We start from the raw sequence: 15380 nt of genomic DNA, 5'->3' as shown, positions 1-15380 counted from the left end.
TATGATGTCTGGGATTTCAGTCAAAATAGCCTAGCATGACTGGGAAGTAAGCAGGTGTATAGACAAAGCAAGATTGACTAAATAATAATTGCTGAAGTTAGGTGATGGGTACTTGGAGGGAAAGGTATGTTCACTATACAATTTTGTCTGCTTTTGTGTATTTTGAAATTTTCTTTAATAAGAGGTTCTTGGAAAAAATTAAAAAGAAAAAATAAAAAATTTACTATTTTACAGAGACATACATATGTATTTTCCAAAGCTAAAATATACCACTAACTTAGATGCAAAAGAATTAAGTCAATTATAGTTATATTTTTACCCCCTAAAAATTCTGCCTTTTCTACCTCCAAGCCACTAAGGATTGTGGAAGACTTTAATTAAAATCCTTCAGCCTCACTGCTAAATTACTGTAGTTTATATCTCAAGACTGCAAATTCACCTAAGGTTTCCCTGAGGGTAAACTGAGATGCCTTTTTTGCCTTCTTTACTTTTACTTTTACAGAGATATTTTACCTTTAATAAAGCAAACTGAGTACCTTAATGTATCAGACATATTTCTTCTAGGAGAAAAAATCACCTAAGCACAATTTCTTGTTTATTAAGAATTCAGAAAGTGTTCTCAGAAATACCTTAAAGTGTTAACAAATGGGGATTAGAAAAGTTTGGCATTGAGTTTTTTAAAAGATGCTTCTGAAAGCGTTATTTTAAAATAATGTATTACTGCCTAATTACCAGACATTCTGGGATTTGAACATGAGCTCAGTTGTTGTTGGTTAACAAGTCATGTATAGATGAGTTACTGGTGGCAGATTGGCTGTGTATTGTTTGTGGATTTTACCTAAGGGTCTGCCTCTTAGCAATTCTCTATTATGTCAATCTGGAAAGTTGAAACCTGACAGGAAGCCAAAATTTTAATGAAACTTCACATCCAATGTAATCTAATAATGGTTTTGTTTAAATTTATATTTCTCCTGAAGGAAGTTTCCATTTTAAAAAGTAACAGTTTATTTTATTTTTCCAATTTGAAAATAATATTTTTGTGTTATAGGAAACACCTAAAAAAGTAGTAGATCAAAACTGTTACCCATAATCCAAGATTCACTGTTGATATTTTGGCACGTTTTTCTTTCAGTTTTAAAAACTTCTGCCTTTTAGTGATAGCTGTATGATCCTAGTGAACATGTATTTCAGTGTCTCACTTTATCTTGCTGAACTTTCTGAAGCTTTCATGTTCTGTGATTTTTAGTTTGTAATTGTTAGTATCTTTGTCATTGTGTCCACTGGATATGCCGTATCTAATTTAACTCACATTAGTCAGTGTGAGGTCATAGAACAATAGTTATTTTCACCTTTTCAGTGTGATACTTATTTATGCATAACTAATGCATAAATAATTGAAAATGTTTGTAATTGTTAAGATATGGGATAGAAAAGGATAAATATTACTAAGACCTTTGGTGCATGTTGCCAAATTGCTTTCCAAAATTATTGTTCTAATTTCAACAACTTTTAACATTAGTTTATGAATGTGCCTTGATTGAGTATTCTCATTTTTTAAAGATTTTTGGTGTTTTGTCATCTTAACTTGCATTTCTTTTGCTACTGCTGAGACTGGACATTTTTTCAAGTTTCTAGTGCATTTGTATTTCCTCCTTTGTGAATTGTGTTATCTTAGTCTTTTTCTTGTTGATTTACATGTTAGCTTATTGTGCATCAGTATTCATCTTTTAAATAGATCTTTTGACTTTTTATTTTTATATCTTGCAAAATAAAAGTGTTTCATTTTTGTTATATAATGACTTATAATCATTGCTTTTGTGATTTTTTTTATCAACTTTTAAGTTTAGAAAATCATCCTCTCGGCAATTTCATATTCTGCTTCAACTTTTTTCTAATTTCAGTTATTCATAATGCTGTTCTGCTCCATTTATTTCTAATTCTTCCTTAATTATTCATATACTTGACAGACAAATTTTAATATACTAGGATCTGTTTTTGAATTCTATCAAAAGTGTTCTAATAGTTAATAGTGGTTAACAATCAATCGGTTTGTGTTGTTTTTAGATAGGTATTTTATGTTGAGGGTGTTACTTTTCTATTCTTATTATTCAAATAAATTTGATATTTTTTTATTTTTGAAATAAATATAAGGAAAAGTTTCCGCTGCACTTTTTGTTAATCAGAGCTCATATTATTTGACCTACTGGGTTATTTTATAAATCTTTTTCTATACCATCTCTTCCCAAACATGGTCTGGAAATTATCATAGATACATCTCAGATAAATGTCAGACTCTCACTTGGTAAGAGTTCCCCAAGCCTTTATATGCTGAGGTCTATATGTGCCATACATTTTGACATTTTCCAGGAGAGTGTTCTTCAAAAGATAGTCTGGTTAACATTGATTTATCTAAATGATATCATATAAACACTTTAAAATAACACATCAGTTTTCTTCTTTTTTTTTTTTTTTTGTCGAAGTATAGTCAGTTTGCAATGTTGTGTCAATTTCTGGCGTACAGCATAGTGTTTCAATCATATATATACATATGTATATTCCTTTTCATATTCTTTTTGATTATAGGTTACTATTTTTAAAATACTATATATATTATATGTGAATATTTTAGTAGATCGAGTCAGTCATTTGATAAAAGGTGATACAACATTTGATACAACAAGGCTATGATGTAGCTCTTTGAAAAACATTTGAAAATTTAGAAAGAGGCTTTGAACTATTTTTCTTGTAGACTAGAGAATTTTAAAGAATCTGGGGCTATATCCCAGATTTCATGGCACCTAAATATATAGTTTTCTCACCAAAGTAAAAGACCTCTTGTAAAATCCCAATAAGTGATGATTATTCTGAATGGTCTTTAGTTTTCCTTTGAATATAGCATGATTATTAGCATAGAATAACAAAATATTGTCTCAATATTAATGTAGCTCCTATAGCCAAGTAATTCATATAAGTATCAAATATATTACTGCTTATTTGTTGATACTTCTTCATATTTAAAAATAGTATAAATATGCAGTCACCTTTTTCTTTCCATGTTAGCTATAGAATATACTTTTTGTCAGTAAAGACCTTGTAATATTATGAAAAATGTAAATGCTGTGGTCTTCTATTATTATTTTATTGGTATATAAAAAAATTAATAGGTAGGCTACTTTTGTTTCTTTAATTCATCAACAGTTTTTTTTTCCCCTATATGCTGGTATTAAAGTGACAAATAAGGATTAAATAAGTAAGCAATTTTATGGTTACCAGGGATAAGGGAGTGAGCAATTTTATGGTTACCAGGGATAAGGGAGTGGGAAGGGATAAATTTGGGAGTTTGAGATTTGCAAATGATAACCTCTATATATAAAAGTAGATAAAAAGCAATTTCTTCTGTATAGTACAGGGAACTATATTCAACATCTTGTAGTAACCTTTAATGAAAAAGAATATGGAAACAAATATATGTGTGTGTGTGTGTGTATATATATATATATATATATATATATATATATATATATATATATATATATATATATATATGCATGACTGGGACATTATGCTGTACACTAGAAATTGACACATTGTAACTAACTGTACTTCAATTAAAAGAAAAGGATAAATGAGATTCCTGTTATAATGAACTTTAGAACTCTAATGAGTGAATCAGACAACCACATATATACGATAATTTCAGATTATAAAAAGTTGTATGAAGTAAAGATGGGATAATACGATGCAAATGGAGACTGGCTGAGTTGGGGGGTGCTGGTGACAAAACTTAGTCTTAGAGAACTAAGGAGAGTATTAATGTATACCACAGTTATTAATTTAAAAATATTGATTATAAAACTCTTTAGAAACTGTGCTAACATAGTGAATTTTTTGAAACATCTTATTGTGAGGATCAGATAAAGCTTTATATTATTTTTCTTTCTGGGTGTTATATTTTAGTACAGAACATAGCATTGCTCTCATCTTTGTAGAAGTTGTCAGCCTGGATTTCTTATTCTCAAAAAAATGTAGAAGGGCAAATTGTTGAGTTTATAGTAGTGTTTTATCACCTCTCTGAACCGGGAACTTTTGTCCTATTTTTGTATGTGGTGCACGTACCCGTGAATGATAGAGGAGGAGAAGAATCTTCACATAACCCTGCCATAAACCCACAGGGAGCTTCCTTCCATATATTTTCATGACTTTAGTGTTTCCACCATGCAAATAAGAACTGTGTTTTTTCACAGATGCACAGATTCGTGGATCACCACCTGAGGTAGTAGAGTAAATTAAATCCCTGCTCTTTCTTATCCATCATAAATCATTACTTGCCCTTGGCAAGAAAGCAAGCAACTATTTTCCAGTCTACTATTTATTATCACTATCATTTGAGAACGTTATTTTTTAATAGAATGACAATAAAGCCAGAATAATGAGCTAAGATTCTCTAAGAAGAAAAATTAAGCATTAAATGTCGTCTTGAGCAGCAACCCTAAGAAGCACAGCACCTCGGATTATCGTGTTACAGCATTTAGAGGTCACTTGTGTCATTTTTGCTTCTTTAAAAATGATGAGCGTGAAGGTCTCTTAAATATTCACATATGCACTTTTGGTTACTTCTGTTAAATGACTTGGTATTACATTAAACAAACAAGCAAATTGACTACAGTTTCATGATGTCTTTGCTTAATTGGTATGTGAATTTTGAGTACATTTTCTGAGGATGATGTTTAAATGAGAATTATTTTAGTTTAGAAGATACTGAAAGTATTAACTACCTGATGTAGGAACTAGTAAGTATCAACACTAGTATTTATTTAAAGTGCATAGCTGTCTTTATGTGTCATCATTCCCAGTAAGACAAATAGTGATAGTGATTTTATGTGATTATGTACAACTTTTTCAAATCTGCATTTCTGTTTTCTCATCGTGGAAATGAGTAGGGCATTTGATACTAGAATTCAAACATTATGCTTTAAGACTTCCTGAGTGTGTGAGTTGATTCACTTAATTTTTAAATAGCACATCAGAATGGTCTTGAAATGGACCCAGTGTTGTATAATTATGTTTTGTGGGGGAAGTAAATAAGAGTTTATTTAATGGAGCAATAAAAACTATATGAGCAGCTCCTATATTTTAGTCTTTAGGTTACAATTTGTTTATTATTTATTAGACTTAAATGTCTCATTTGGTACAACTTCAGTCTATTAAATAAAGAGATAATTAGCTTTTAGAAATCTGTTGTTTACCCACATGGCCAAAACTGCTTCTTTGTTTTCCATTCTGCAATTTAGAATTACTAAGCAATTAGACCTCCATTTTAGAGGAGATGCACATTACAGAAATACTGCTTGGGAATATGTCTGCCAATCTCAGTAGATTTGCAATTAATGTGTCTACTTGCTTTCATAAAGGGTTGACCATTACCCTATCCTCTACATATAATATAAAACTTAGATTAGTTTTCATAATTGCATATATTTCTAGTTTTGTAGAGTAGTGCTTTCAGTTTTCTAGCATCTTTTGGCCACTGATGCATGTAGGCCAGTAGTTTTCATTATTTCTCTACTTAGAAGAATATAATAAACTAGATTGCATTGGCATTGATATATTTCTCTTTTCTTACGTCCATCTTTTATGGAATAATGATGAAGATGATGATGATAAAAGCAGCAACAACATCCAGTCCTACTACTACTATTACTACTACCACCACCACCACTTTATTGATCACATACTATTTCCAAGCTCTGTATGTGTTCATTATTGCATATGATACATACAGTGGTCTTAGGAAATATCAAAGAATCAGTTCATTTCTTTTGTACATGGTCATAGATTTAGCAAGCAGTGAAGCCAGTACTGAAGTTTTCTGACCAGAGATCGTATTTTTTATTTCTATTTAAAAAAAATTTTATTGAACTATAGTTAACTTACAATACTGTGCTATTTCAGGCTAATCAGCTTCAGATTCTTTTCCATTATAGGTTATTACAAGATAGTGAATATAGTTCCCTGTGCTATACAGTAGCTCCTTGTTGTTTATCTATTTTATATATAGTAGTGTGTGTCAGTTAATCCCATACTCCCCATTTATCTCTCCTCCACCATCTCTGTTTGATAACAATAAGTTTGTTTTCTATGTCTGTGAGTCTGTTTCTGTTTTGTAAATAAATTCATTTGTATTATTTTTTTTATTCCACATATAAGGGATATCATACAATATTTCTTTCTCTGTCTTACTTCACTTGGTATGATAATCCCGGAGATGATGTTTTTAACTACCATGTGTTTTTAACTAGCAGTGCTTCACTGCTGATAACTTAGCCGTAGTTCAGGAAAGAGGGACCAAAATGAATTTTAGTAGTTGGTGACTGACACTAGAGCATGCTTATGTATGGAGTGAGAATTATCTTCCCTGGAAATCTTTGAGAGGGACCACTGTCTCTTTGACACTGTATCAATGGTTTTAAACTAGATAGCTTCTTCCTTTGTCTTGGGACATTTTAAGAGAATTGCCAAATTAGGAACGCTTCTCTACCCTGGTTCAGGTCCAACTTTGATTCCAAGATTGGTTATCCTAATGCCTAGAATTAGGCGGAGAATATCAAGCACCATCCGTCCCCTCATGAAGGAAGTTTTCAACATCTGAATAGTTCTGGAACTGACCAAGTAGCCAGAGCTCAATTGCTCTGAAGAGAGTGGAAATGTTTTCAGTATTTTCATTGTTTGACCCACCTAAGAAGTTAAGACCCAGGGAATTTGCAGTGTAGTATTTGTGGAAGGGGCACAAACACCTTAGTGTGCTTTACTGAGAACAAGTGCCCTGAGACCACCCCCATCCACACCCCCAGCTCTACTGTGTGACTTGTTTTTTTATTTTTAAGAGACTGAGACTCCATGAATAGCATCAAGGAATGTCTGGTGGGAAATTTTTCTTAGAGTCTCTCTAATAGTTACATAGGCTTTCATTTGTGCACAGGAAACTCTCTTAGTGGAAAACACAGCTTCAGTTGTGAATACTTGCTCAGAGGCCACCCTTTGTGTGCACTAATAGATCACTTCTCTCTGTAGCTGGGTGAGACTCACACATTTTTGTCTCCTTCCAGAAAGCCCCAGAAAAGAGAAATTAGGAGAGGGGGCTCTCAGCTTTCTCCAGCACAACATTATCTTGAAACCTTGATTATTTTTCTTTTCCTTTTTTTTTTAACTTTGAGTTGTAGTTTGTTAAACATCATATGGTACATCCTCATACTAATTGGTTTAGTGCTCATCCAATGTTTAAAAACCATTTTCGTTGTCTTTCTTATGACTATTATATAATATTAACTACATGTCAAGTAGAAACTAGACTCCAGTTCTTGTTGTTTGTTTGTTTTGGAGTGAAAGATTAAATGCTATCTGTCATAAACTTTATTTGGGGCAAAATAATTTAACTCTTTTGGTAGAACTAGGATTTACCTCTTAGAAGTTTAGCAAAGAAATCTTTATATTAACATCATTTATTCAAAAACTTTACTATTACTAAGCACAGATTTACCCCGTTCATATTCTAGGCAGAAATCTTACCAATCAAGAGTTTTGATCTCATTACAAAATGAAGAATGTTCTAACTTTGATAATATCAGCTGCATTTATTATTTTATAGTTGAGGACTCAATTCTTTGAACACAAAGAAGTGGCATCCTCTTTGTATATAACACTGAATACTCCTTAGATAACTGTCTCCCTGATCAGTAGTTATTTACACAGTGTACACTTCCCACACTAGTGGAGTGTTGTCAGAATAAGCCCTTCCATGTCAGATTGCCAATTCTGAGTGGAATTTTTATCTATATTTAATGGGAAGTTTTTCTCTTTAATTTCAGAGGTAGACAGTGAGTGATGTCTTATTTCCAGAGATAACCACAAATCCCTCCATCTTTTAAGAAATTAAATTATCTAATGTATTCTCTTTAAACATTATGTAGAGGGGTAGGGTGTAGCTCAGTGGTAAAGCATGTGCTTAGCATGCGCAAGGTCCTGAGTTCAGTCCCCAGTACCTCCATTAAATAAATAAATAACTCTAATTACTTACCCCTCCCCCTTCAAAAAAAAAAACCAAACAAACATTATGTAAATCTCTGTTTTCAGCATTTACCCTGAGAAACAGGCCTCCATAAACCTCCAATTGTTTTATATCCATTGGGGATAGACTTTTGAACTAGTTTGTTACCTTAATAGAGTCCAGTCTAACACTTTCCATATATATAAATACATATAAAATGGTTGGAAGATGGGTGAAATTTATACCATTTCTGAAGCCTAATGTTCAGTGGTGCCAGTCAAAAAAAACGATAGCAACCAGATAAAATTGCCGCCAAAACAGAATTGCTTAGGGCCACACGGCAGCTAAATCCACTGTTTTGTTTACTACACCTTTTACAGCTTAAGAATGCAGAATGCTGTGAAAATCGAACATTTTTAAGAAACTTTAGTGACCAAACTCATTTGATGCCAAACCTGACCTGAACTGATAGGAGATGCCTCCCATCAACTATAATTATTCGTGCTGCAGAAATAATAAAATTTTTAATTAGTGGATGCTGCCCTAGGTTGCTCTGTGTGTGTTATGATTTTACAGCATATACACCTTTTTAGCCTTTCTACAGTCTGAAAAACTTCGATTCTGAAATATCTGACTGCAGAGGTTACAGATGAGAGACTGTGAACTTGAACTTCCCAGTGACTGTCCTTTGTTTCTGCTGGACTGGTTATACCATCCACTCTCTACCTCAGGCACAGGCTTTCCTACTTCTGTGCCTTTATTTCTGCTTTGCTCTTTGCTATAAATCCCTTTTCTCTAATTCTTAACTGACCAAATCTAACAAAATGTGATTTAGTTCAATTCTTGGATTCTCCAAAATATCTTCTCTGAATATTTGTCCTTGATAATAGACAGTCTCTCTCTTTTTTTTTTTTTATAAACTATTATAGTCTTGCCATGTAACTTATGTATTGAATACTTGGTTGTGCTTGTCTTATTTGCTTTAGTCTTGTGCTTCTAGTAGATTGTACATTTTATAAGAACAAGGCCTTATGCAATCTTTATCTCATAGGACCTAGCCCACTGTGTGCACATATTAAATACCACAAAAGGCAGTCATAAGATTTGTCAAACAATTGATAAAAATTTAACTGGTCGAAAGACATCTCTTCCATTTTGTGTTCAGTTTAGCATGTTGGTTTTCAGGTGTAAAGTAAAAATGTAGATCAAACTACAACTCTCAAGCCAAATCAGCCTGTACCTTGCTTTGTAAATAAAGTTTTATTGGAAAATAGTCACACTCATTTCTTTACACATTGCCTGTGGCTGCCTTTGTGCTCCAAGGGCAGAGCTGAGTAGTTGGGACACAGACCATTTGTCACATATTTCCTATCTGACCCTTTACGAAAAAAGTTTGCCAACTCCTGATATATATCAATAGTCTCTACGGATGTTTATGACATAGAGTAAAAAGCTGTTAACTTTTTTCTTGTCTTCCTGTAGCCAAAGTATGCATTTGCAAAATGGCTGATCTGTGTTGCAAAATGAGAATCTAGGAGTTAAATGAGTAAACATATTGAGAAAAATAATGGTAATTGTTAGGGAAAACTTAATCTGTCAGCACTCTTCTACCCGCAGAAAATTATCTGAGTTTTAGATTCTGTTCATTTGAAATGGAAAGTTGTTGAGTTGAACTTGTGAAATGCTAGCAGGGGCCTGAGCTGTCAGTTGTCCCAGTGACCAACCTGGAACAGCCATTGTGCTCTTTCTCTTTTATCCCAGCTTTTAGTCCCCACTATTTCTGTACTATTGTTTGTATATCTTTTGAGATGAAAATATCAATGTGTCAAAAGGTCATAGAGGAAGCCAGGTTTTTATTTCTTTACTAATAGGCTGTCTCTTTTCTCTTCTTATTTCTGGTCATTTTGACATTATAGCCTTAAAGTTGAAGGAAATCCATTCAATGGTGTTGAACTTGGTCATGAAGGTTGCTTAAAGTCTCAAGTGCTATCTTGCTGAGTGAAAAAGGAATTCAGTAGCATTTGGCTTTGATGTTGAATAAGTTTACCCTAAGGCAGACTGGGAAAATTAAGCAGAGAAATGGAATATTTATGTGTGATTTGAAAATTGGTATAAATAGGCATTAGTGTTTAGATGAAATTAGACATTATTTCATAATAAGATTTTAAAATACTGTTTCCTGGATAGTTTCCTTCCTCCGATATCCAGTGTTCTTCAAAACAATTAGAAGTGGCATAATATTAATGAAGTTAACATTGAGGACAGCCTTAACACAGGCTAGGATGCCCCAAGGCAGGAAGAATTTGACAGACTAGTGTAATACAGAAAATAGATGACTGACTGTTTTGGGAACAAGCAATTCTTGGGAGACATTGCTGGCTGGAGTGAACTGTCACCATAGAACTTCCACCAATAATTATCATTAATGCATAAAAGTGGCAGTAATTTTAGTTTAATATAATCCTTTGAATGTTCATTTTTAAACTGTTAGTGCTATTCATGCAGGAACTCTTGCAAAGTAGAAACATTTTTTGTCAAATTAGTGTTGAGTCAGAGGCTTCATCACTAACTTTCCAGAGGGTTATGGAAAGGATCACTGCATTAGTAAGCGGGTTAGTTTCCCTCCAAAGCTATCCCAGCTCTGATCCTCTGTGAGTTCTGAGCTTCTAAATGTGCCACAGTTCCTCTTTTTAACTTAACTGCAGAGTGGCCTTCATATATCATCAAGTCAAGAAGACTGGTGAACAAAAAGGACTGTCTTTATTCTCTATTCAAAAAGCCAAGAATTAAAAAAAAGGCAGTTTTTCTGTTACACTTCAGATATATTTTATAAGTGTCTATTCTCTTCGTGCTGAATTGCGATTATGATCTCTTGTTTCCAGTGGATTTTCTCGATGCTAATTAGATTCTATTTTCTGTTGGTTTCACATATGAATAAAAGGACTTTGTTTTTTCTTTTTCTTTGCCCTCCATTATTTATTCTAATATGGAGCAATGTTGATCTCTCAAAAAAGCAGCTTTTGATAGTAGTCAGTTTCTTGATTGCCTGGAGTGTTTTTATTAAATGTTAAATTGGTCATTAAATAAATCTATTAAACATTTTAATAGATTATCCTATCATTTTTCTGTGCCTCTCTTAATTATACTCTCATGTTAGCTTTGTTAGATGAAAGTATCACTTATGATCATTGGACACACCTTTCATTCTTGCAAAAGGACCCTAATGTTGCTCACCTTCCTTACCCGTAGACTGCAATCTTTGGAGACCTTTACCACAGGATGCTAAGGAACGTGGTCCAAGGAAACATGGGGTTTGAGTTTTAGCTGTGTGTTAACTGATGCCTCCATTTCAGCACTTGAAGGTGAGCAGCATTACAGTCTGAGGAAGTGATGTTCCCTAAATCATATCTGCTGACATTGAACCGAAAATATCTTAATGTTATATTTGGAGGCATAGTGGAGAACTTATGAATTGTTTTCTTCTCTGCCTGGGAAATTAGAAGAGCCCAAGTGATACCAAGCTTTGTTCAGAACTACTGCACCCATGTGTTGGGGAAAAGCTTGGAAAGGAGTGTTGTTTTTCCAATCTTTCCTCTCCCCCTTGAGAAAATTCCCATTTTTTATTTGACACCATCCTATTCCTTAATGAGTGGACTTTGATATAATAGAAATAGAATACTGACTCAGTTGCCATCCATCAAGTCTAAAAGGGGAAAAGTAAGAAGAGAAGAGAAAAATACTTGCAATAGGGGTAGTGTTGTTAGCATCTGAGGACCTCTTGGAGGTATAAAAATTCCCATCTGAGTTTTACAGCTTAGCTAAAGGAGGCACACGCATGTGTGCATGCTTTTAGCCTGCTCCAATTTGAGGTCAGTTAATATTGAAAATCAAAATCAAAAGTTTTGAGAATTTGGTGTAATTCCTCCTAAAAACTTACCAGAGGCCTCTTTGGAGCAGAAAGGTTTGTCTCATTTCAATAATATGATGATTTTTTTAATATAAAAAAGAGGAAAATGACATGAAACATTTACTATAGTTATTTTAAAGAATACTTCAATTCATGTTAGGATTTAGCTATAAAAATTTGCTTCTTTCTGCATGAAAATCAAACATACTATTATGTCTCAATCAATTCCATAAAAATAAAATTCTTTCATGCAAAATTAGTCATGTTTAAAAAATATAAACCTTTCAAAGTTAGCTATGGTTTCTAATATAGTATCTTTCCATAGCAGGTGTTCAAAGCACCTTTAAAATATTTATGGAATTCATGTCTGTGGGACAAAAATTCCTCAATGGTACATATTCTTTTTGAGTAGACTCACTCAAAGGTAAATTGACCCAAATCCTAGGACAAGATATGACATCTGTCAAGTTTGGTTTTTTGCTTTTATTTTATTGGTAACAAATAGGTATTTCACAGTCAAGAGGACAAATTCAGGTATGCAAAGATGTAGCCATTTCTGTAAATGCAGTTTACTGCCTGACTCTGAACCACCAGCCTAACAGAAAATGACTTGGTAGATTCTCTGTCTCTGTGTTTTAGCTCAGTAATTCCAGTGTAGAAGTCAGTTATTCATGTTTGAAATTCCCTTCCAAGCTCTCACGCCTTATCTTCCTTTTCCTTAAAGGGGACCCCAAACTTGAAAGTGGGCTTGGGGCACACTTCTCAGTGTACATTCTTCCTGGTTCATTTCTGTCTGAGTCCAAAATACCCTCCCTACTTCAACACAGTTTCTCCTGTCTGCTTTTGGTGAAGGTGATGTCTGTTTTGCTCTTGAATGGTGACACAGGAGATCTATTGGATTGCTCTTAGATACCTCCTCCGCTCCCTGACATTGGTGAGCCTCAGAAGTGTCTCCATGTTCTTTGGTTGAACTTGCGTGTTCTCGCTAACTTCTTTTTCTCCCCAGCCAGTGCCTAGAGGGGGTTCCTGTGCTCCTCCCACAGCTCTCAAGTGCTGTGAGGGCTTCTGCAGCCTTCTTGTGCCTAGATGTGTTCCCTGGCCACCTCTTGGGAGCACATGATGCAATGGCACGATGTGTCACTAAATCTGCCGTTCTCCCAGATCTGCATGTTGGATGCGAGATTCTTCTGCTCTTGGATTTCACTCTCTGTGACTCCATGGGAAATTCTGCCCAGTAAGTCCCATTTCCTTCTGGAAAGAGGAGCAGTGTACTGGGCTCCTACACTGCATGGAATCTCCTCCCTTCCCAGTCTCTCTCCCTGCAGATGAAAGCATCTTTTTCATGTATAACCCAAGCACATGGTATACTTTCTCTCCTTCGGGGATAGTTCCTATATTGTGAATGGTCCTTTTGGCTTCCACATTATGGTGGAAAAAGGAAGAGGGAGCTGGCATCTGAGCAGTAGTGCTCACACATCTGCTGGTCCTTTGAAATGCAGAATCTTTTTTTTTTTTCAATCTTACTGAGTTATTGTCAGTTTACAATGTTGTGTCAATTTCTGGTGTACAGCAGTTTCTTAGTCATACATGAATATACATATATTCATTTTCATATTCTTTTTCACCATGAGCTACTACAAGATCTTGTATACATTTCCCTGTGCTATACAGTATAAACTTGTTTATCTATTCTATATATACTTGTAAGTATCTACAAATCTCAAACTTCCTGTCTGTTCCTTCCCACCCTTCTCCCCCCGGCAACCACAAGTTTGTATTCTATGTCTGTGAGTCTGTTTCTGTTTTCTATTTAAGTTCATTTGTTGTCTTTTTTTTTTTTTTTTTTTTTTTGAGATTCCACATATGAGCGATCTCATATGGTATTTTTCTTTCTCTTTCTGGCTTATTTCACTTAGAATGACATTCTCCAGGGACAACCATATTGCTGCAAATGGCATTATGTTGTAGTTTTGTGGCTGAGTAGTATTCCACTGTTAAATATACCATAACTTCTTTATCCAGTCATCTGTCAATGAGCATTTAGGCTGTTTCCATGTCTTGGCTATTGTAAGTAGTGCTGCTATGAACATTGGGGTGCAGGTGTCATCCTGAAGTAGGGTTCCTTCTGGATATATGCCCAGGAGTGGGATTCCTGCATCATATGGTAAGTCTATTCCTAATCTTTTGAGGAATCTCCATACTATTTTCCACAGTGGCTGCACCAAACTACATTCCCACCAGTAGTGTAGGAAGGGTTCCATTTTCTCCACACCGTCTCCAGCATTTATCATTTGTGGACTTGAATGATGGCCATTCTGACTGGTGTGAGATGATACCTCATTGTAGTTGTGATTTGCATTTCTCTGATAATTAGCAATACTGAGCATTTTTTCATGTGCCTATTGGTCATTTGTATGTCTTCACTGGAGAATTGCTTGTTTAGGTCTTCTGCCCATTTTTGGATTGGGTTGTTTTTTTTTCTTATTAAGTCATATGAGCTGTTTATATATTCTGGAGATCAAGCCTTTGTCAGTTTCATCTTTTGCAAATATTTTCTCCCATTCTGTAGGTTGTCGTTTTGTTTTGCTCTAATTGCAGAATCTTGAATTAGGTGAATACCACATGAACATAGACTGAAATAAACCATGGCTTCCAAGCTTGGGAATCCACTGGTCTGAGTAAATTAAGACACAGAGGCATGAAATTCATATTTGGACAGCCACAAATAATGTAGCAGACTGGGAATGATCTTTGGGCAGAGCTGTAGGAGAAGATGATGCTAAATTGGAAGACGGGAGAATGTGCTGTGTTTTGGATTTTGGCTTCTCCAGATAGACACACTCCAAGGGCATTGCGCAGAGCAGTGATGGTGTCTTCTTTTAGAGAGTTGGCTCTGATAGCAAAAAGGCAGATGGATTCGAGGATGTAGGGGGAGTAGAAAGACCAAGACCAGTTAGGAGACTGTTGCAATTTTGCAGGAGTTAAATGTCAAAGGCCTGAACTAGGATCTACGGAGGAAGGAAGACAGGATGGATTGGAAAGGCGGTTTCGAGGTAGTACCAGTGGCCTTTGTAGCTGACTGGGTGGGGAGGCAGGGAGGAACTTTCATGACCTGGTTCATTATGCCTATACAACTTTAGGGCACGTTGATTTTGCATCTCCAACTTAAAGCCTTTTTATTTGGAGCGGGGGTTGGTAATTTTACCTGGAAAGGCCTGGCAGAGGATATGAAACACAACAACTGAACATAAATGTCAGCTTCTTCCTTAGAGGAAAGAAATATACTTCTTTGCTAACAAAGACAGGTTAGGCATTGTACATAACTACACTAACCAAGAACATTGAAAAACAAATCATGTCAGCTCATGTGGACAAGCTGGGGGCGGCCCTACCCTGGAGTCTGACTGAGGCTTGGGATGCGGGTGAGGT

At 34.8% G+C, this 15380-nt stretch overlaps 1 protein-coding gene across 1 annotated transcript in view; it reads left to right on the top strand.

Annotated features, from left to right (window-relative positions):
• Positions 1-15380, top strand: part of DIAPH3 (diaphanous related formin 3) — a 470879-nt gene that overhangs the window by 326238 nt on the left and 129261 nt on the right. The gene's annotated exons all lie outside the window — the stretch shown is intronic.

This window comes from Camelus bactrianus, chromosome 14 (genome assembly GCF_048773025.1).
Source record: "Camelus bactrianus isolate YW-2024 breed Bactrian camel chromosome 14, ASM4877302v1, whole genome shotgun sequence".
NCBI classification, from domain to species: domain Eukaryota; kingdom Metazoa; phylum Chordata; class Mammalia; order Artiodactyla; family Camelidae; genus Camelus; species Camelus bactrianus.
The sequence above is the reverse complement of the archived record's forward strand: the minus strand, read 5'-3'. Positions and strand labels throughout refer to the sequence as shown.